The sequence below is a fragment of the Crinia signifera genome, chromosome 1, assembly GCF_055691185.1.
Source record: "Crinia signifera chromosome 1, ASM5569118v1, whole genome shotgun sequence".
NCBI lineage: Eukaryota > Metazoa > Chordata > Amphibia > Anura > Myobatrachidae > Crinia > Crinia signifera.
Genome location: NC_139217.1, coordinates 5,469,076 through 5,493,833, shown reverse-complemented (window position 1 = coordinate 5,493,833; position 24,758 = coordinate 5,469,076).

The window sequence follows — 24,758 nt, the reverse complement described above, 5'->3', positions numbered from 1 at the left end:
TCTCACAGACTGGAGGCAATGGTTCTCTGACACAGGCAGGATCTCACAGACTGGATGCAGTGGTTCTCTGACACAGGCAGGATCTCACAGACTGGATGCAGTGGTACTCTGACACAGGCAGGATCTCACAGACTGGAGGTAATGGTTCTCTGACACAGGCAGGATCTCACAGACTGGAGGCAATGGTTCTCTGACACAGGCAGGATCTCACAGACTGGAGGCAATGGTTCTCTGACACAGGCAGTATCTCACAGACTGGAGGCAATGGTTCTCTGACACAGGCAGGATCTCACAGACTGGAGGCAATGGTACTCTGACACAGGCAGGATCTCACAGACTGGATGCAATGGTTCTCTGACACAGGCAGTATCTCACAGACTGGAGGCAATGGTTCTCTGACACAGGCAGGATCTCACAGACTGGATGCAGTGGTTCTCTGACACAGGCAGGATCTCACAGACTGGATGCAGTGGTTCTCTGACACAGGCAGGATCTCACAGACTGGATGCAATGGTTCTCTGACACAGGCAGGATCTCAAAGACTGGAGGCAATGGTTCTCTGACACAGGCAGGATCTCACAGACTGGATGCAGTGGTACTCTGACACAGGCAGGATCTCACAGACTGAATGCAGTGGTACTCTGACACAGGCAGGATCTCACAGACTGGATGCAGTGGTTCTCTGACACAGGCAGGATCTCACAGACTGGATGCAGTGGTTCTCTGACACAGGCAGGATCTCACAGACTGGAGGCAATGGTTCTCTGACACAGGCAGGATCTCACAGACTGGATGCAATGGTTCTCTGACACAGGCAGGATCTCACAGACTGGATGCAATGGTTCTCTGACACAGGCATGATCTCACAGACTGGATGCAATGGTTCTCTGACACAGGCATGATCTCACAGACTGGAGGCAATGGTTCTCTGACACAGGCAGGATCTCACAGACTGGATGCAATGGTTCTCTGACACAGGCAGGATCTCACAGACTGGATGCAATGGTTCTCTGACACAGGCAGGATCTCACAGACTGGAGGCAATGGTACTCTGACACAGGCAGGATCTCACAGACTGGAGGTAATGGTTCTCTGACACAGGCAGGATCTCACAGACTGGAGGCAATGGTTCTCTGACACAGGCAGGATCTCACAGACTGGATGCAATGGTTCTCTGACACAGGCAGGATCTCACAGACTGGAGGCAATGGTTCTCTGACACAGGCAGTATCTCACAGACTGGAGGCAATGGTTCTCTGACACAGGCAGGATCTCACAGACTGGATGCAATGGTACTCTGACACAGGCAGGATCTCACAGACTGGATGCAATGGTTCTCTGACACAGGCAGTATCTCACAGACTGGAGGCAATGGTTCTCTGACACAGGCAGGATCTCACAGACTGGATGCAGTGGTTCTCTGACACAGGCAGGATCTCACAGACTGGATGCAGTGGTTCTCTGACACAGGCAGGATCTCACAGACTGGATGCAATGGTTCTCTGACACAGGCAGGATCTCACAGACTGGATGCAATGGTTCTCTGACACAGGCAGTATCTCACAGACTGGAGGCAATGGTTCTCTGACACAGGCAGTATCTCACAGACTGGAGGCAATGGTTCTCTGACACAGGCAGGATCTCACAGACTGGATGCAATGGTACTCTGACACAGGCAGGATCTCACAGACTGGATGCAATGGTTCTCTGACACAGGCAGTATCTCACAGACTGGAGGCAATGGTTCTCTGACACAGGCAGGATCTCACAGACTGGATGCAATGGTTCTCTGACACAGGCAGGATCTCACAGACAGGATGCAGTGGTTCTCTGACACAGGCAGGATCTCACAGACTGGATGCAGTGGTTCTCTGACACAGGCAGGATCTCACAGACTGGAGGCAATGGTTCTCTGACACAGGCAGGATCTCACAGACTGGATGCAATGGTTCTCTGACACAGGCAGGATCTCACAGACTGGATGCAATGGTTCTCTGACACAGGCATGATCTCACAGACTGGAGGCAATGGTTCTCTGACACAGGCAGGATCTCACAGACTGGATGCAATGGTTCTCTGACACAGGCAGGATCTCACAGACTGGAGGCAATGGTACTCTGACACAGGCAGGATCTCACAGACTGGAGGTAATGGTTCTCTGACACAGGCAGGATCTCACAGACTGGAGGCAATGGTTCTCTGACACAGGCAGGATCTCACAGACTGGATGCAGTGGTTCTCTGACACAGGCAGGATCTCACAGACTGGAGGCAATGGTTCTCTGACACAGCCAGGATCTCACAGACTGGATGCAGTGGTTCTCTGACACAGGCAGGATCTCAGAGACTGGAGGCAATGGTTCTCTGACACAGGCAGGATCTCACAGACTGGATGCAATGGTACTCTGACACAGGCAGGATCTCACAGACTGGATGCAATGGTTCTCTGACACAGGCAGGATCTCACAAACTGGAGGCAATGGTTCTCTGACACAGGCAGGATCTCACAGACTGGATGCAATGGTACTCTGACACAGGCAGGATCTCACAGACTGGATGCAATGGTTCTCTGACACAGGCAGGATCTCACAGACTGGAGGCAATGGTTCTCTGACACAGGCAGGATCTCACAGACTGGAAGCAATGGTTCTCTGACACAGGCAGGATCTCACAGACTGGAGGCAATGGTACTCTGACACAGGCAGGATCTCACAGACTGGAGGTAATGGTTCTCTGACACAGGCAGGATCTCACAGACTGGAGGCAATGGTTCTATGACACAGGCAGGATCTCACAGACTGGAGGCAATGGTTCTCTGACACAGGCAGGATCTCACAGACTGGATGCAATGGTTCTCTGACACAGGCAGGATCTCACAGACTGGAGGCAATGGTTCTCTGACTCAGCCAGGATCTCACAGACTGGATGCAGTGGTTCTCTGACACAGGCAGGATCTCACAGACTGGAGGCAATGGTTCTCTGACACAGGCAGGATCTCACAGACTGGAGGCAATGGTTCTCTGACACAGGCAGGATCTCACAGTCTGGAGGCAATGGTTCTCTGACACAGCCAGGATCTCACAGACTGGATGCAGTGGTTCTCTGACACAGGCAGGATCTCACAGACTGGAGGCAATGGTTCTCTGACACAGGCAGGATCTCACAGACTGGATGCAGTGGTTCTCTGACACAGGCAGGATCTCACAGACTGGAGGCAATCTAGGACACAGCTGCTGCTCTGATGTTTGCTCCTCCGAACCAGATTGGGATCGAGGAGCAGAGCACAGACTCTATGGCAGTGTAGAATATGAGCAGCAGCTCCTGCGGGATGTTGAATTTCTAGAGTTGCCTCAGGAAGAACAACCGTTGATGAGCCTTCTTGATAGTTGTGATAATGTTGGGCCCCCATTTGAGGAAATCTTTGTTCCTAGGAATTTGAAGGAGTCGACCCTCTACAGCACTCTGTTAGATATTGTGAGTAGGCGCATGGGATTTGGTTTCCTTCTGCTGTCTACCACCATCTCCACCATTTTGAGGGGGTTGAGGTCAAGGTTGTTGTTGCTACACCATTGAGTTAGCCGATACACCTCCCGTCTGTATGCCGACTCGTCTCTGTCAATGATTAGGCCGATAACCATTGTGTCGTCTGCAAATTTTATAATTTTTACTGACTGTTTTGCTGAGGTGCAGTCGTTTGTGTAGAGGGAGAAGAGCAGGGGGGAGAGGACTCATCTTTGAGGGGCACCAGTGCTGATTGTGCATGTGTTTGACATGAATGCTCCTGCTTTCACCGCCTGTTTCCTTTCAGTCAGGAAGTCAGTGATCCAGGAGCATGTAGGTTCTGGGACTCCTAATGATCAGAGTTTTGGCTCCAGGATGTGGGCACGATTGTGTTGAATGCCGAGCTGAAGTCGACAAATAGTATCCTTGCATAGACGCCTGGGCTTTCCAGGTGCTGTAGAATGTGGTGGAGCCCTAGGTTGACTGTGTCCTCGACACTTCTGTTTGCTCGGTAGGCAAACTGTAGGAGGTCGAAGTGAGCATTTGTCACAACTCTCAGGTGGTTCAGCACCATACGTTCAAACACTTTTATGACCACCAATGTTAGTGCAATCGGCCTGTAGTCATTGATATATTTTGCAGTTGAGCTCTTGGGAACCGTGACGATAATTGAGCCTTTGAAGCAGTTGTGGACCTTGCACATTTCTAGTGAAGTGTTGAAAATCCTGGTAAAGATAGGGGCAAGCTGTGTTGCACCGGTCTTGAGGGCAGATGGAGACACTCCGTCTGGGCCTCCAGCTTTCCTAGGGTTGACCCTCTTGAACATTCCTTCTACCTCTGTTTGGTCCACCCAAAGAGTCTGGGGGTGTCAGTTTTGGAAGGAGGGTTGGCATGCCGTTTTGCCCTGGTCAGGGGTAGGACTGATGCAGGTAGCTTCCTTCTCGAACCTGCAGTAGAACTCATTCAGCTTGTCCACTAGTTTCTGGTGCATGGTGGAGGGGGTTAGATCTTGTAGTTGGATATAGCTTGCATGCCTCTCCACGCTGACGCAGGGTCGTTGGTTGACAGGTTGTTCGCCAGCTTGTCTGAGAAACCTTTTTTTTGCCAGCTTGATTTCCCGAGTTAGGGAGTTTCTGGCCTGTTTGTGCAAGACTATATCTCCACTGCGATAGGCTTCTTGCTTTGCCCGACGGAGCTTCCTGAGTTGACCGCTGAACCATGGCTTGTTGTTGTTGAAGGTGTGTGCTGTTTTGGTTGTCACGCACAGGTCCTTGCAGAAGCTGATGTAGGCTGTCACTGTGTCGGTCAGATCGTCAAGGTTTGTAGCGGAGGATTCAAATACTCCTCAGTCTGTGCATTCGAGACAGGCCTGAAGCTTAATTTTTGCCTCGTTTGTCCAGCTTTTGACTGATCTGACCACTGGTTTAGAGTTCTTTAGCTTCTGGTGTAAGTTGGTAGAAGGTGGACTATGCAATGGTCGGAGAGGCCCAGAGCTGCCTGTGGGATAGGGGGATATTCAATCACTCCCTGTTTTAATCCCTTATAATCATCTGTGACATCAGAGGGGCTCCAGCTGCTCCCAGCTTCATGTCCTTAGTGTTTTCACAGTGAGTGACTGTTCCCGAATATAACATCACACCTGGCCCTGTTTAAGAACTATAGCACAATATTGTCAGAATGGACCAGGGACAGTCCATTCTGTCACAGAAAATAACTAAGAATGTTTCCCAAGTTGCCAAGTCGCAAGCAGAGGAAATAATGAGGCCTACAAATCCCTACTGTGGCCCTTTCCAATTTCCTACAAAAAATTCTGCCAATGGGTATAACTCTAATGACCCAATAAAGATGGAGTCTGTTTAAGTGTGAGCTTGGCCGCTGCCAGTGCAAAAAGAATCTCGCCATGCAATCCATTAACCTTATCCTGCGGTAGTCTGCACAGACCTTCAACCATATCACTTTCAATACCCAAGTATATCAAATATTCTGTAGGCCCTTCAGTTTTGTCCACTGCTACTGGGACACCAAAGCTCTTAAAGAGCAATACAGTCGCCATCAAAATTCCTTGCAAAGTTCCGAAGGAGACCAATCTACTAACACAAAAATCATTGAGGTAATGGATTATACTATGTGCACCCTTAGTTTCCTGGAAGCACCATTGCAGAAAAGTACTAACATGCTCAAAATAAGCGCAAGAAATTGAGCAACCCATGGGCAGACACCTATCAAAGTAAAACCCGCTGTCTAACTTGAACCACATATACTTAAGTGCAGACGGATGCAGAGGCAGTAAGCAAAAAGCGGACTCAACATCTATCTTACACATAAGAGCCATGTGACCAAAAGGGGGAGGGGCCCTAAACTGCACACCCTGGACATATGAGGTGCTACCTGCTGAGACCTGTAGTGAAGCAAGCATTACAGGTCTCCAAAGACACTCCAAAGAGGAGTTTACAGGTGCACACTAAATATAAATGCTAGACATTTTAATATCATTGCCATATTGCATTGGAGGTTATTAGCATAATGATGGCCATTATTACCGGCTTGTCCACCGCGTCAAAGTTACCTCAATAGGACAAGTACCTAACACTACTCTGAGAAAGGACCTTTTACTATCACTTTAATTTCACACCAATGTGATGCCATGGGGTGGCTCTGCTGGGCTGGCCTGGGGGGCCCGTGCCCTGGACCTGTCTCAGAGTAGTGTTAGGGACATGTCCTATTGAGGTAACCTAGATGCGGTGGACAAGCCCATAATAATGGCCATCATTATGCTAATAACCTCCAATGCAATATAGCCATGTGACCAAAAACCTTGACTAACTGCAAAGCTGATTCAAAAGATAAATATGTCCCACAACATAGCTCCTAAGCAATTGCATTGCTCACTGAAACCCCTTTAGAGCAAGACAGATCCGGAATAAGACAACATTTTCTGGGTACTTTCACCGACCAGCAACAACACTAGGAAGCGGGGGGGGGGGGGGGGGGGGATTTAATAGGATGAGAGATTCAGAAGGTGAGAGATTTGTTAAGAAATATCCAGTTTTTTTTAATGCAGCAATCTTTTACACTGCAAAACCAGTTTGATTTTGCAGTGTAAATTATTACCGCTTTAAAAAAAACTGGAAATATCTTACCAAATCTCTCACTTTCAGAACCTCTCATAGTATTAAGTTTCACTGCGATGGGAGCTTTGCTGCGATGAGTGCTCCTGTTGTCACCTTCATGAGTGGGTTTCCTATAGACACGGAAACCTCTATGTAGAGCTCTACACCAAAATCATGAATAACACGCCCATGCTGTTTCCACCTCAATTCCTCGTCATTGCTTCGCCAAGCAAAACCTTTGTACGAGGTGAACAGGTGATGAATAAGGAATTGGTATCTGACCAAAATCATATATTCATCAGGATGAAACTCTAATAACATGCTGCAAATATCAGCAAGCCACGCACCCAATTACTAGACGACCTAAAGGCATCCTCACTAAAAGAGCCCTTCCTCCTTGCCGCTAGCAATGCTCTCCTATTCTTACTGGTCAGGGTAAAGATGTTTACATAACGGCCCTTCCGTATACTACCTTGTACCCCAGTAAACAAACCCTGCTTCACTGCGGTGCCCGTGCAATGCACCGAGCCACACTCAATGGATACATTACAAGAGTCTGTGCTAGAACGTCTATACGAACTTTGTTTTCTTCTCTTCACTTTGCATACTCCAAAATCGGACGCTAAAGTAGAATCTGATCTCCTATGCCATCTCCGTCTCTTATGTGATTTGGAGGCCTTCATTTCCTTGGCGACCACAGTTATTGACGAAGGTGCTGATCCCCCTGATGACCCAGTTTCTGAGTCACCAGCTGAATCGTGATTGGACCAGTCAGGATCCAAGGAAGACTCACCAGCAGGGGGCCTCAGGAACATGAGTTCCAGATACTGCAGGATGCTCCTGATCAGATGATGCTCTTTCCTCATGACTGGAATGGGATCAACAAGCTTGAGATACAAAATTAACATCTTCCCCATCTGTTTGATTAACACCCCTGGCAATCCTAGCTAGTTCCCCAGAGGATGAAACCCCGGATAAGGCAGCCAAAGCTGGCGACAATGCATGGTAGATTTAAATTAACATTTAAAGTAATATTTTTATTAGCAGTGTCTCTAACACACAAGAAGGGGGTGACAGAGAAGCAGTGGGGGACAGGGAAAGAGTAATAGGGATAAGGTATCAGGGAAAGGCAGAGGGTGATGGAGAGTAAGTGATAAGCTGGGGGTGACAGGGAGAAGCAGTGCAAGGAGAAGAGAAGAGAGAATGGGAAAAGGGGTGAGAGAAAAAGAGAGAGAGAAATAGAGAGAAAGGAAGGAGGGGAGAGGGTGGCAGATGGGAGATAGCAAGAGAGACATAGATAACATACTGTAGATAATAAGGAGGAGAAAGGAAAAATATAAAGAGAATGACAGGGGAGAGAGCAAGAGGGAGAAAGGAGTGCATGGTAAAAGGGAGAGATGGTGACAGAGGGGAGAGAGATAAAGAGAGAAAGGGAGGAGAGAATGGGAAAGAGGAAGCAGAGGGGAGGGAGACGGACAAAGATAGAGAGAAAGAGAGAGGAGAGAATGGGGAGGGAGAGACGGATAGCTAGAGAGAGAGAGAAAGGGAGGAGAGAGGAGATAATGGTGGAGAGGAGGCAGAGGGGATGGAGAGAAAGAGAGAGGCGAGAATGGGGAGGGAGAATGGGGAGGCGGAGGGGAGGGAGAGACAGATAGCTAGAGAGAGAGAGAGAAAGGGAGTAGAGAGGAGATAATGGTGGAGAGGAGGCAGAGGGGATGGAGAGAAAGAGAGAGGCGAGAATGGGGAGGGAGAATGGGGAGGCGGAGGGGAGGGAGAGACAGATAGCTAGAGAGAGAGAGAAAGGGAGGAGAGAGGAGATAATGGTGGAGAGGATTCAGAGGGGATGGAGAGAAAGAGAGAGAGAAAGGGAGGAGAGAGGAGATAATGGTGGAGAGGATTCAGAGGGGATGGAGAGAAAGAGAGAGAGAAAGAGAGAAAGGGAGGAGAGATGGGATGATGGGGGAGAGGATTCAGATGGGAAGGAGAGATAGAGAGAAAGAGACAATTGAGGGAGAGGATGCAGGGAGGAGAAAGAGAGATGGAGGAGAAAGGATAAAATGGGGAAGAGGAGGCAGAGGGGAGAGAGAAAGAGAGATAGAGTCAAAGAGAGATAGGGAGAAGAAAGGAGAGAATGAGGGAGAGGAGGCGAAGGGGAGGGAGAGAGAAATGTCAGAGGGATCGGGAGAGGATGACAGAAGGGAGAGAGCGAGAGAAAGGAGTGCATGGGGAAAGGGAGAGGGGAGAGCAGGGGCGGATTGGCCCACCGGGACAGTTACCGGTGGTCTGGTCTAAACCCTCCTCTGTTGGGCCCATTTACTATGCCTTCCGGGCTGGACCATAATGAGCCTACTGGCTGGGTAAAGCCCCCCCCCCCCTCCACCAGAGGACCTCGGGAGTCGGAAGAAAGCCTACTCATTGAAGAACACACAGCAGGCATTTGGCAGTGGCTGCGTGAAGAAAGCTCCGTAGACAGTGACACAGGAGAACAGCATGCACCAGGACTTTATTCCCTGCAGTGGCTCATCTGTCCTCTCCTCCTGCCAGCACCTTCCTGGACTCCAGCACCCACATATGCAGTGTACATCCCCTGCGTGCTGAAAGTGGCAAGGGCGGGTAGGGGGGAGGTGCCCACAAATTGCGTGGGGGGGCACGAATAATGAGAGCAGGGGTCACTGGGAGGGGGGTCCACAAACTGTTTCTCTCTCTCTCTGTAATAGAGAATAGCCAATAGCACATGTGGAGAGAATGAATCAGGGATTATCTCTCTCTATGTGATCCCTCTTTTTCCCTCTCTCCCTGCCCCCCCCCCCCCCAGCAGCGGCAACACAATTACTTTATTTTGGCGTGGTCTTATATACAGTACTTACCTGTTTCTATTTGCTCTTCTTCTGGCTGTCGCCCTGCAGTTGTGCGGAGCCTGACTCTTCCATGATACCAAATGTACAAGATATACTCATGGAGGCAGGAGTGCCGGAGCGGCCAGGAGTGTGCTCAGCCACTGCCGTTATCCCCTACCCCCACCGTCACTGCCTTCCAGTATATATATAGAGCTGAATATATTTAAAACAGTGCAGAGTGCCTCTGCTGTTACAGCAGTTCGGCATTTTAAAAGTATCGGAAACTGTCCACAACAGCCGGACAGGAACCACCGCAGCAGTGCAGCTTCCTGCTTACAGCTGGAGATGGAGGCGCCGCGGATCCCTGTCTACAGGATGAATGAGAAGGGAGGAGGTGTGTTACCTAAGGGAGGCGATTATGAAGATGGTGATGTGGCTGACAGGCAAATATGCAAGGTGTGGTATGGGACTCCGACAGTCGGGATCCTGACAGTCATTATCCCGACGCGAGCCACCTATTCTATTCTCCCTCTATGGTGGTCGTAGACCCCCACGAGGGAAAATAGCGGGTGGCCGTCGGGCACCCAGCTGTCTGCGTTTTGACAGTCGGGATCCCGACTGTCGGGAACCCGTCCGGCACCCAATATGCACGCCTGGCCCCTGGCAGCAGGTGGGAGTGCTGTAGATGGATTGCAATTTGTGGCATGCCCTGTGAAATTTTTGTCTCCCTCTGCCTCTGTGCCTCCCCTGATGGCCAATGTCTCCATTGACTCCGGTAGTTACGCCACCGCAAGTGGGGTATCTCTCAGTACATGTATGTAATAAGTGGCATGTCAATGACACACACTGTGACACTGTCACCTCTGCAGAACTGTCACAGTGTCAGTCACACTCACACCTGGAGACACCTGGTGGTAGCTGCACACATGTTGTGGGGTCTCACAGTACATGTATGTAATAGGAAGCTTGTCACTGATCATTATACAGTGTGTGACTGTTACACAGCATGTGTGACATACACAGCAATGACACACACTGTGACACTGTCAACTCTGCAGCACCGTCACAGCATCAGTCACACTCACACCTGGTGGTAGCTGCACACATGTTGTGGGGTCTCTCTCAGTACATGTATGTAATAGGAGCCAAGTCAAGAGGCAAATGTTTGCCAATGTTAAACAACATACAGTACAGAGCGTACCCTGAAAAAAGATAACTTTTATTTATTATGTAACACATACTGTAGGTTGACACAACATAGTAAAAACAGAACAACTTACTCTGAACATATATTGTATAAAACAGGCAAGACGCGATACTCTAAAGTTCTGGAATGAGCAGATATTAGTCCTCCGATAATGACGTCTCCATCTTGGTAATATTTATATTGGAACACAGGTCTCTGTGCAGCCAGGCGACACCGAGAGGCTGGGTCCTGGTTTATAATCCTATAACATGTTACCGGCAGGATAACTAACCACAGATAGGAGGCAGAGTGCACAGGAGACCAGGACATGGCACACGCAGTCAGTACAGTCCCTGACAGGTCCTCAGTGCTGCAGCTTATATACCTTACCGGGGACAGATATAGCCAGCACGCTGCAGCTGCTCAGCCAGAAACAACAAGTGTAAAATCTATATTTGATTGGGTTCATTTTATAAACACACAAATTGAAATGATTTCCTCACTGTTATTATAAGAGTTTGGAGGATGAATTTAAGACAATCATTTTACTTTTATAACTTGATATGATAAACATATGTCAGCATTTGTCATATCAATGTGATTGAAGTGGTGAGTAAAACCACCTCCTATGCATGGTCCCTGGAATATAGGTTTTTGCTGTTGATTGATATACATTTCCACACAAATATATTTTATATGAGAATTTACTTTCTGCAAGTAAAGGGAACGGCTATGGGCTTAAACATGGCCCCACACATGTACACCAATTTGCTCAAGAAAAAAAGCCACATATTCTGGTAAGTATTTAAAGCAAAGTTTGGTCCAATATTAAGAAAGGTTTGATTATTCCATAAAAGTCACATATTTGCAAAGTTGTGCAATGGAACAGCATCCAAGTTCTGGACACATCAGATCTTTTCAGCTTCAAATCAGAGCAAACAAAACAGCTTGGCACTGGTTGATACAAACATATTAGTCATATATTTAAAAAAATTGTATATTCAATCACAGCAGCAGAGAAAAACTCGCTAAATATGGTTGTGAGCATAAATCAGTCTACACTTTAATCTGGCGGTTGATGTATACAAAGAGAAATAACATTTATCGAGAGCATGCTCTAATCTTTGTCACCATGAAGTCTGACTGGGGCAGAAAGTACAGCACAGGTATAATCATAATAAAAATGGAATAATACACATTACTACAACTGGATGAACACAAAAACATAATAAAAACAGAATCGAATGACCGCACATGCACACAAAGAGGATTTCTTTGCATATGACCACTGACACATGTGAGGTGTCCTCCCCCACACAGATGGGTGTATATTTGTTGTTGAGACACTTCTATAGGACCCAAATGTTGGTTTAAAAAAAATGTAATCCAGTCCAACAAATGGTCCTCTATATATCTCTACTCATCTGCAGGGCCACTGCCTTGATCTTGTGTTCACTAAGCTGTGCTCAGTGTCTGAATTCACCAATACTACTTTCCCTCTCTCACAACCTTATCTCCTGCATGCTGTCCTCTAGTACTTCAAACTCAAAAACACGGAAATCCCTTAATCCACCTCAAGCCCACAGAAATAGTAATTTTCAAGAACTCTCCTCCTCTCTGCATCAACAACTTGCTCCTATTTCTGCATTCACTACTCCTGAGGTGGCAGTATCACACCTAAATCTAATGTGGGGTACACACCAGGACGATATGGCCCAAAATGAGTCAATTTAGATACAATCTTGACCGATTGTATGTAAATTGGCCATGTTTTGGGCCATTTCAGTGTCCTTTTGAGGCGATCCCGATCTGATGCGCGGCCCCGCGGGTTGGTCAGTCTTTTCTGAGATCCTTATTGGGGGGGGGGATCTTAGAATGCACACCCAAGATACATGAGGATCTCAGAACCGACCATTGCAGTAACGATCACATCAGCCATATTTTCGCGGCGTGTCGGCGGCACCATCAGCTCGTGAGCGGGTCGTACGTTCCTGTGACGACCAGCTCATGAGCACCATCGTCCTGGTGTGTACCGGGCATTACTCTCAAGACAGCCCTAGATGAAGTTGCTCCAGTTACCCATCACACTCTACATAGGCCGAGACTGTTACACTCTAAATTTACAAGACACCTACAAAATCAATAAACAGAAAGTTGAGCCCTGGAAACTGCCAAAAAAACATATTTCCAAACTCTTATTTCTGCTCAAGCTTCTAACCCAAAACATCTTTTTAATCCATTTAAATCCCTTCTCAACCCTCCCTCACCCAAGCCACCAGCCACTATCCATGCACAAGATAGTGATAAGGGATAAGATTGACAAGATCAGAGATGAATTGGTATGCTCCGACTCAGTTGGTGATCTGTGCAAATCCCTACCTGAGAACTCTGATGCATTTACTTAATTTGATTCCACGAATGAAGTTGAGGTATCTGCACTTTTCTCTTCCTCCCACTCTACTACATCTCCTCTTGATACTATACCCTAACAAATAAGTAAATCTCTGTCTCCTGTGCTCATCCCAACCTTAAGATTAAGCAAGGGCTGCATAGGCATGAGGGCATTTAAGAGCCTGAGAATTTTGTGATTGTCCTAATAAAATTGTGTGAATAGTTCATTACCCCTAGTAGTCAGGTGATTGATGGTTAGTAGCCAATTAGGTATAGAAGGGGTGGTAGCTTATGCAGGGGTATATAAAGGGGGGTCAGATGATACTGCTTCCTCTTTGAGTCTGATTTCAATTCTGGAAGCATTTGAGAGGAAGCAGATAAGTGGTTACTAATTCTTTCAACACCTTTTGCTGTTATAGTCTGCCTTTCTTTCACAGCTATCCCCCTTTTTCCTTTCAAATCTCCCCTCTTACCTGTCTTCCATAATGCCCCGTCCGGGGCGCTCTGCTCCCCCTCCCCACCGGCTTGCAGACTGCGCTCGCCACTTGACCACGGCTGCTGCACGTGGGGGCGGGGGACGGACGGTCCATGCTGTTCCTGGGACTCCTGTCACTGCTTCCTCTGTGGGCAGTCAAGCATCCCCGCTGCTCGTAGCCTGCATATTGCAGTAGGTTAGGCTCTTTCTCTACTTTAGCTCTAAGGTGCCTGGTTCTTATCCCAATGCTATTTGCCTTTTACCTCTTGGCTGGCCTGGCTCCCAGGCGCTGCTGCACACTTCCCTAGCCCCGTCCCGGCCATAAACGATCCGGGCCCGGGCATGCTAGTTGGGGCACAGCCTGCGGCTAACACTGCCCTGGTTCTGGCTCACCCCACTGCCACCAATGCCGGACCGTCTTTCGTTCCCGGCAGCTTGGTTGGGGACAGGTCACCGTCACTCCCTCTCTCTGCCTCGGACAAAAGTGCTGCTGTCCGGGAGGCAGCACTGTTTATAGTTAATATCCCACTGAAACATGGTCTTCCAGGACGGGTTAGTCCTATGCATGATCCGCCGTTCTAAGACCGATACTTGTTTCCTAGAACGGCGCCCACGATTCCATCGTATGACAACTCATCGCATGACATCGCATAGCACACAATATTGCGGCATGCGATGCGATTCGATTTTCAATTGTACAAGCACACAGATGGGTGCTTGCAATGTGATTCCATCATTTAGTGTCACGCCCAGTGTCAACGCCACTCGCATTATCAACGCCAACCCGAAGCATGGCGAGCCCAGCGGTACGTGTCCTCCGACCTTTTCATACCCTGACTATCCACGTCGGCGTGGATTTGATTTTATATAGTGTGGCGAGCGCATCGAGCCACCGAGCCCGATGCGTGGCAAGAGCAGCGAGCCCTGCGAGGGTATGCGTAATACAAGCCAAAAGCATGGCAAGCGCAGCGAGGGGACACGGATTACTTTACATGTATTCCGCGGCCCCTCGTCGCGCTTTGGGCTCGGTACCTCGCTACCTCACTATCTAAAATCTAGTGGATGACGTGGATAGTGGGGATATGAAAAGATCGGAAGACGCGTACCGCCGCCGCTCGACACACTTCAGGATGGCGTGGATACTGGGGGTTACATCTCATTGTAAGCACCCATCACATGTCATGGCATGGGTTCTTGTACAATGACATATCGCATTGCATCGCATACCATTTGCTGGCATGCGATCCTATGCAATATTTCATTGTACAAGCACTCCTGTGCATTTAACATCGAGATCGCATCGCACATTATTCATAACGGTATGCAATGCCATGCAATGGGCGACATGCTAGGAAACAAGTACCGACCGATCAGCTAGGCAGGGGCTGGTGGGTGTCCTTGAAGGCTCCGACCAAGGGCGAAGTATCCCGTGCGACTGGCCGGGGCATATACGCCTCAGAGGCCGGTGAGGGTCTTACAGTTTTTGTGCATGCTCATGCTTCACCATTGACACGCTTCCAGTTACTGTCGTATTTAAGCATTGTGTGGCTGCGTTGGGCATGAGGGTCGCCGATTGGTATCCGGACTTTTTCCTTCGATAGTGGGCTGAATTATAATTTGCTTCCCCCTCAAGTCCACTGGAGGTTTTTTAAGGTTTTCACCTTCACTTGGGTCTTTTGTGTACTAAATCAAGTTGTGCATTACATATGTCCCAACTTTAAGTTGTGTCTATCTTACAGTTTAAGTTTACGATGCTAACCGGTTAGGTTTTTCTTTTTTCAGTCCTTTCCCCTCCCTCAACGACTAATGCCACTGTCTGGTTTGTAGGGCATTCATTTATATTCTGGGAATCAAAGCATCAGTTAGCTGCCAGGGCACCCATGGAGTTAGGGCACAGGCAGTAGATTGGGTTGGTGTCAGGGGTCTTCGCTGGGACGGTTGATTAGCCTTGTTGTATGCCAAGAAGCACGGATGGGGCCGCCCAGATGTTTTAGTTATCCACCTCGGTGGGAACGATTTAGGCATTGGCCTGATTCTTAAAGGTAGAAGCACATTTTAAGCAGTTGGTGGGTCGCCGGCCTGGGTTGCAAATTGTGTGGTTCGACATTGTGCCTTGCTTTAATTGGAGGTGCCGTCGTGATCTGGTAGCCTTGGAAAAGGCCAGGCACAAGGTTAAATTTGCCGTTTCCAAAGCGGTCAAATCCGTGGGCTGTATTGTCGTTTGGCTCCCGTCTTTAGTCCGCGAGTCCCCCTACTAATATAGGAAAGATGGTGTACATTTGTCAGACGGAGGCATGTCGGTCTTTCTCCAAGACCTGTTCCATTGTTTAGGATAGGGTTTTTTGTTGAGTATAGCATAGGTCTATTGTTAGGGTTGGCGGGCGGCGGTTTTGCAGTAATTACCTATAGTGGTAATTTTGAACCTAGCTGTGGCGGGAAGGCGCTCACGACCAGCGGTCAATTTTGAGGTACAGGTGGTCACTGTGCGGTATTGCCCCCCTCTGCCAGGACGGCTGTTGATTCCTGCCCCCGAGGGGGGACGTTGGCCACTTCCTGGAAGTGTCCTCACCATGCCATAGGAGGTGCGGTAAGACCGTCACAGTGCGGGCTGTGCCTTAAATTCAATGGGGGCAGTTCATCACCCTTGTTATAAGTTGGGGCATTGTAGTCACCACCATTACTAACATTTTTTGACCTGAGCTGGTCTCCAAGCGCTTTCCTTTCAATAGGGTCATACCACTCAATAAATATTGTTGACCTTTTAACTTATGCAGTTGTTGTCTGTGTGATTATTTTTAGAATAAGGTGTCTGTGTGATTCATTTCTAGGGGTAATTTAGAATTAAGCTATGGTAAATGTCAATCATGATAATTCAATAGGTGCCTTAGATTAAGCGAGGGCTGCATAGGCATGAGGACATTTAAGAGCCTGAGAATTTTGTGATTGTCCTAATAAAGTTGTGTGTATAGTTCATTACCCCTAGAAGTCAGGTGATTGATGGTTAGTAGCCAATTAGGTATAGAAGGGGTGGTAGCTTATGCAGGGGTATATAAAGGGGGGTCAGGTGATGCTGCTTCCTCTTTGAGTCTGAATTCCCAGCCTCCCTCCCTTGCTTTTTTCAATTGCTACCCGGCCTTTCGGCCTTCACCTAATTTGGCTTAAAAAAATTAATTACTAATTGGCGGTAAGGCGCTCACGACCAGTGGTCAATTTTGAGGTACAGGTGGTCACTCTGTGGAATTGCCCCCTCTGCCAGGACGGCTGGTGAGTCCTGCCCCCGAGGGGGGACATTGGCCACTTCCTGGAAGTATCCTCGCCATGCCATAGGAGGGGCGGTAAGACCGTCACAGTGCGGGCCAGGGCCGGTCCTAGGCATAGGCAATTGCCTAGGGCAGCAGCCTATGCCTAGGGGCAGCAGCACTGCATTCGGCTGGGGCATGGGCAACGTTTTTTACCTACAGTACTTGATGCGGCGTACAGAGCTCGCTGCGGCCCTGGCACTGTCAGACTGTAACTCACTTCAGCCCGACGCACCCCCACGTGACGCGGGCGGGCAGTGCTCGCAGCAGAGACTTCCCTGTCTGTCCCACCTCCTCCAGCCGCCATGGCGCGTGCTGGGAGTAGTGGAGGAGGGACACTGCAGCAGAGCAACGCATCAGCAACTCCTTACTACTGTAATGGTGCAACGTCACTGCCTCCCTTTCCAGCATCCAGCCCTGGCCCACCATCATCAGTGCCCCAGTTTATGATTGCAGCCAGCCAGCCAGTGTAAGTTTTGAAATAAACACTGTCCACTGTATTCTAATATTCTATGATTAACAAGTGGGGTCTGTCTGTGTGACTATGTTATATGTACGTGTGTGTGTGTGTGTGTGTGTGTGTGTGTGTGTGTGTGTGTGTAATATATATATATATATATATATATATATATATATATATATATATATATATATATAATTGCAAGGCAATCAGTGGCACGCCACAAATTTAAACAGTGATTTATTTTAAGGTGTCCGACGTTTCGGGGATTGAATATCCCTTCTTCAAGGTGTACAAAAGCCGGATGGTCTCCATGGTTACATGTCAACTATGACCAGGATCCCCGGCGGTGACGTGCGGCTCCGCCCATGGAAGATGCACTGAGTAAAGCTGGGACACTCCCCGGGCGGCATTGGTGAGTTTGCACACACGGTCACTATTTAAATGTTTTATATGTCACAGTTTGCTTTTGTACACCTTGAAGAAGGAGTTTTCAATCCCTGAAACGTCGGACACCTTAAAATAAATCACTGTTTAAATTTGTGGAGTGCCGCTGATTGCCTTGCAATTTTTTTCTATACATATTATGTGCCAGGGGGCACCCTTGGAGGCTGTCTACTTAAAGGAGTGCCAGGCTGAACATCCCGGCACTCCAGAATAAAATGAAACCAGCTGCTGCGGTGCCACGTCCTCCTCTGCAGGATATATAATTTCCAAACACATTGACGGCACTCGCATATATTAACAGTAAAGCAACAAGAAGAGTCCACACACGGAGGTGTAATCGACGTTTCGGGTCCTTGACCCTTTATCAAGACTGAACAAAACATAGAAACAGTACTTACATATATAAGGTGTTATCAGTGACACATCACCCAATGCACGGCAACGCGCTGGCCTACCGGAGCCCTATGACATCATCAATTGCGCCTCAGCGCCGACAAGTCCGGTCATCACAGGGGGCGTGCCGATGCTGAAGTGCGCCCATCACCATGGTGACAAAGTTAAATGATCTTCCTTTTTTTGTGAGTGTGTGTATAACAGGAGGGACACATTGCTCTGTTTCTGGACTTCTCCCTTAATTAATGATTAATAACATATGTGAAACAGGTGATGGCAATCATATCTTATGAGGGAAGTCCAGAAACAGAGCAATGTGTCCCTCCTGGAGAGGGTCATGTTGGGAGGTATGTGACTGACTCACATGACAGAGAACCAGCCCAGTGAGCCCACAGTGCCAGACATCCTCTGCCTCCCCATGTTGCCCAGCAAAGACACTGCACCAGGTGAGCGCCCCCCGCCGCCCCACCCAGGATTCGCGCCCCACCTGTGACCCCCCTCCCGTGATTCGCGGCAACCCTCCCCCCCGCAATTCACTGCACCCCCGCGACCCGCCCCTCCCACGATTTGCGGCAACCCCCCCCCCTCCCCATGGCTATGGTCGACAATGAAAAAGGTTGACATGAGATTTTGAGATTTATTTTTCATTTTTTTGTTCTCATATTCATTCTCATGTGTCGACATGGACACCAATGAAATGCCACACTTATGTCAACATTTACATGTGTTGACCCTTCTGTGTTGATTTTTTCTTGTGGCGATTCGCGGCACCACCCCCCCCCCTGCGACCCCTCCCGCGATTCACGGCACCCCCCCCCTGCGACCACCCCCTCCCGTGATTCGCGGCACCACCCCACCCTGTGACCCCCCCCCCCCCCGCGATTCGCTGCCAACCCCCCCTCCCACGATTCGCGGCAACCCCCGCGACCCACCCCTCCCGCGATTCGCGGCAACCCCCCACGCCCTCCCTCCTGTGATTTGCGGCAACCCCCCTGCCCCCGCGACCCCCCCTCCTGCAATTCGCTGCAACCCCCCGCGCCCCCCCTCCCGCGATTCGCGGCACCCACCCCCCAACCCCCACGACCCCCCCTCCCGCAATTCACGGCACCCCCCGCGACCCCCCCTCCCGCAATTCGCAACCCCCCCTTGCGTGATTCATGCCCCACTCCTGCGCTTTGCGGACCCCCGCCCCTCCCGAGATTCACCGACACCTGCGCCCCCCTCCCGCAATTCTGCCCCCTCCCTTGATTCACGGCACCCCCCGCGCCCCTCCCACAATTCACGGCACCCCTGCTCCCCTCTTTAGTCCCCCGTATGCCCACACACCCCTATCACTACCCAGCTTCCTGCTCTCCTGAACCATAACTTCCACCACTGGGGAGTCGCTGATGCTGTGTTGCCCACATACCCCTATCATGCCTCATAGCCCAGCCTCCTGCTCTCATGCACCCTAACTCCCACCCAGTAGGAGGAGACACTGACTTAGGGCCACCATCCTGTACTCCTGTGCTGCCACGCTGGACCCCCACCCACTGGCAGAAGCTGCACAGTGTCCCCCACCCTCCTCTTTAGTCCCCCGTATGCCCACACACCCCTATCACTACCCAGCCTCCTGTTTTCCTGTGATGTGACCTCCGCCATTGGGGAACCGCTGACTCAAAAACACCCTACTATACTATTGCACACACACACACACACACACAAATGTCACTGTACCCTCCACACTATCAATGTACATCTTACTCTGTAACCGCTTTTTAATTAAACAAAACAATACACACCCCTTCCACATCATATGCTCTCTATGTAACACATTTCACCTATGACTCAAGTTGCAATACAGGCATCTTTCATACAATTCTAACCATATTTCTCATATACAAATGTTCACAAATTAAGGGGGCGCAGCCCCTTACGACGGTGTGAAGAGCGCCTGTAGGGCGCGATGAATCACCTAGTATATATATATATATATATATATATAGTTGTAGGAGACGATCGGCACTCGATGGGAACGATACTCAGTGGAATAGTATGTTGCCCGGGTGCCTGCCGGGGGCATACGTATGCCAAATGTAGAAGAGGGGGAATGGAGGCACTCCAGGGTCTTGCAAAGAAATAGACAGACACGGAGGTCTGTGCGGGCAACGTTTCGATCTTTCAGCTTGAAAAAGATCATTAAAGATCGAAACGTTGCCCGCACAGACCACCGTGTCTGTCTATTTCTTTGCAAGACCCTGGAGTGCCTCCATTCCCCCTCTCCTATATATATATATATATATATATATATATATATATATATATATATATATATATATATATATAGAAGTTGGTGGTGTGTCCTCCGCAGAGTAATGCACCGCACGGCACTCCAGTAAGTACAATTCAATACAAATATAGCTAGAAACCACAATAGGGTCCCTGCTATATAGTGATTAAGATGGATACAGCCCGTCACTGAGTTCCCGTTTTTTAATGTCTTAAATACAGCACTGTAGATAAACACAGTACTTTTTACCACTAACAGCATACACTTGTTATTCCAGTCACAGTATTCTGTATTTTTGTCACATTATCGCACCAGTTTGTTTGGTTCATATCACATTTTTATCACCAGCATTATTTGCCGAGTACACATGACCGGAATGAAGTTCAAGTCTAAGCATACACAAGCATCATTTGTATTTAATTCTTTGTTTGAAATTTATCATGCACTTTGTAATATGTCTCTCTGGTTCTGATTACACTCCAGGTCCCCCCGCCAGCTGGAACGCAAACCGAGTATTGTTGGGGAGATCACCATGGTGACCGGACTGCTTGCGTCTCAAAGCAAAGCAGAGAGATCACTTCCCTGCACGTCACTTCCGGCTATGGCCGACTTCCGACTTCCGGGTCGCGGCGTCTCCAGCGGGCGGGAACAAGAGTCCAGATCTGAACGGAGGACACCTTATTTAAGGTAAGTGGAAACACTACCTCACTGTCTCACCTGTACACTTTGAAAAAGGAGCGCGAGCTCCGAAACGTCAGTCATCTTTTTTGCCAAATACACTTTGAAAAGAGACCTCTGAGTGCCGCGTCTTTCTCCACGCATATATATATATATACAATATGGTTCTCATCTTATCGTCCAATAAGGCTCCCCTGTTAGTGAGAGCCTAACAACAAAAATACAAGAAAAATTATTTATCGGAGAGCGCTAGACTTTGTACCACCTAGTCAATCATACAATAGTTTACTGAATGAAACACCAATCACATTTCATATGACAATTCTTTGTCCCCTTCCTGAATGATACGTGAGATTCGTTCCAGATAAAAGTTCTTTATTGAAACCAAATGCGTTTGAAAAAGAGAGATCCAGACAATCAATGATTATCAGCCAGTGAAGGAGCTTGGGACTTTACTACACTGTGGTGACTATTTGAGAGGTGATATTCTTACCTGGATCTCTCTTTTTCACGTGATCTATAAGGTTTATCCGTATGAACACGGCCCTGTGAGCCCTATATTCGAGGATCTCATCCTTACAGGAATTTTCTAGCGCACTAAACCAGATTGGCTTCCCCCAAATCTATCACCTTATTGTCCCGGTGAGCCCAACTTTCAAGGATCTCATCCCTACAGCCACGCCCCATACACGTTGGGGCGTGGCCTAGCGTCGACCAGCTGTACTGAGCCGTGTGAGTGTAACCTCTCCGCCATCCTGTGAGATTCACAGATCCACGCTGTTGAACACTGTGGTTGTGATAACCGTCAGTGTCACGCTCGGGGTAGTTGGTGGACCCGGAACTGACCCAGGAACTTCAGTAGCGTCCGGATTCTGGTATAAAAGACGTGCCGGACGAATAATGGGCTTTAGCATGGAGAGATTTATTGAACGTCACAGCAAACAGGCATCCACTTGTAGAATAGTAAATAGTAAGGACTGCGGACCGGGACTCTGGATGCGGATACTGGATGCACCACCGGGAGAACAGGGTGCGGCAGCGGGTAGCGGTGGAATGCAGAGACCGGAGCAGGAACAGGGGTTGACAGGCTGGAGCTGACGTCTCTAGAACGGGTAGCAGGGAGCACAGAGAACTGGAGCCACAGTACAAGACTGTGGAGACGTTGCACTGGCAACCTCCTGCTACAGGACTTCCTGTGAAATACCCCTAAGGGCGTTTCCCTGCAGCTGGGGCCATTAACTAGAAGTGAGGGCAAAAGACACCTCTTGCCCACAACCAAGATGGCGCCGCGGGAACTCAGCACCCGAGACTCCCAGTCACAGCCCAACCTCCTGTCCGCCCGCAGCCACGCCGTGCAGCCACCCCGGACCAGCGCCAGCATCCCGCACCAGACCCAGCAGGACCCCCCCACAGAGCCCGCACAGGTAAGTCCCGAATTGCTGGAACCCTGCGACGGGACGTGACAGTACCCCCCCTTTTTAGGGTGGCCTCTGGACACACTTTAGGTCTTTCGGGATGTTCAAGATGGTATTTCTTTATCACTGCAGGAGCGTGGACATCGGAAGCATACTCCCAGGACCTTTCTTCTGGACCATACCCCTTCCAGTCCAAGAGATACTGTAACCGACCATAACGGAAACGAGAGTCTAGTATTTTCTTGACTTCAAACTCTTCACCCCTCTCAGTGTAGATTCTCGGAGGACGAGGCAGGATTTTTCGGAATCGGTTCAAGACCAAAGGTTTGAGCAACGAGATATGGAAGGAGGACGGAACTTTGAGATAGGGAGGCAACTTGAGTCGATATGCTACAGGATTGATAACCTCAGTAATAGGGAATGGTCCGATATATCGAGGAGCAAATTTCATGGATGGCACTCGCAGACGGAGGTTCTTTGTGGACAACCATACTTGATCCCCTATAGAGAGGCTAGGAACAACTCTTCGTTTCTTATCGGCCCATTTCTTGTAGCGAGAAGATGCTTTCTGTAGGTTTAACAGGACTTTATTCCATATTTTAGTGAAATGTCGGAGAGACTTGGTAACGGCAGGCAAATCCAGAGAGGGGAGCTGTGAAAATTCGGGAACTCTAGGATGACTTCCATAGACGACGAGGAATGGCGAATGCCCCGTGGACGAGTGATACGTATTATTGTGGGCAAACTCAGCCCACGGCAAATGTTCTACCCAGTCGTCCTGGGATGAGGATATGTGTATGCGAAGGAAGGTTTCCAGGTCCTGGTTTACACGTTCCGTGGAGCCGTTAGACTGAGGATGGTAGGCCGTTGAATACTGCAACTTAACTCGAAGGGCAGAGCAGAGAGCTTTCCAGAACTTGGCAACAAATTGGACTCCGCGGTCAGAAACGATCTCAGAAGGAAGTCCATGCAACCTAAAAATCTCGGAAATGAAAAGCTGGGCAAGTTCGGATGCGGAGGGTAACTTCTTTAACGGAATAAAATGGACCATCTTCGAGAAGCGGTCTATGACAACCCAGATTGTGGTGTAACCCTTGGAGGCTGGTAAATCAGTGATGAAGTCCATCGCCAAATGCGTCCAAGGACGTTGGGGAATGGGCAACGGCAGCAGCCCTCCAGCTGGGGGTTGTCGACACACCTTGTGTTGGGCACACTTGATACAGGATGATATATAAGCTGTTACATCAGATTTGAGCGTGGGCCACCAGTAGAACCTTCGTAGAAAGTCGACAGTTTTATGTACACCGGCATGACCGTTGAATCGCGACCCATGAGCCCAGGTAATGAGTCTCTTACGAAGGTGGGTGGCGACGTAGGTCTTGCCCACTGGAGGCTTCACATGAGTCGTGGCGAACACCTTGGTTTCAAGAACTGGGTGGATCTTTTGTGGCGCTTCATCAGAGGATAGCGAGCGGGACAAGGCATCTGCTTTCTGATTTTGAGATCCTGGCCGGAAAGTCAGGGTGAAGTTAAAACGAGTGAAGAACATGGCCCATCGGACAAGGCGGGGATTGAGGCTTTGGATGTTTTTGAGGAAGAGCAGGTTTCGATGGTCAGTGTAGATGGTAATTGGATAATTCGCCCCTTCTAACAAATACCGCCATTCCTCTAAGGCTAATTTCATGGCGAGGAGCTCTTGCTCCCCAATAGCATAATTTCTCTCGGCTGGAGAAAATTTCTTTGAAAAGAACCCACAGGGGTGTAACTTGCCATCCTCGTCTCTTTGGGAGAGCACAGCCCCCACTGCTTCCGAGGAAGCGTCGACTTCCAAGTAGAAGGGGTTACTGATGTCAGGTTGTCTTAGAATTGGGGCGGAGGTGAAGGCATGCTTTAGTGAACTAAAGGCAGATTCGGCCTCGGGGGTCCATTGAGTCGGATTCGCACCCTTCTTAGTAAGTGCGGTTAGGGGCGCAACCAGGGAGGAGAAGCCTTTAATGAACTTTCTATAATAGTTGGAGAAGCCCAGGAACCGTTGTATGGCCTTTAAGGTTGTGGGTCTGGACCAATTCAGAATCGCTTGCACTTTTCCTGGGTCCATCTCTAGGCCATGTCCAGAAATAATGTACCCTAGAAAAGGCATGGACGGTCGTTCGAAAACGCACTTCTCCAGTTTGCAATACAGGTGATTCTCCCGCAATCTCCGGAGGACTTCCCCGACATGTTGCCGATGACTCTCCAAATCTGTAGAGAAGATGAGGATATCATCTAGATATACCACGACGGACTTGTAAAGCAAAT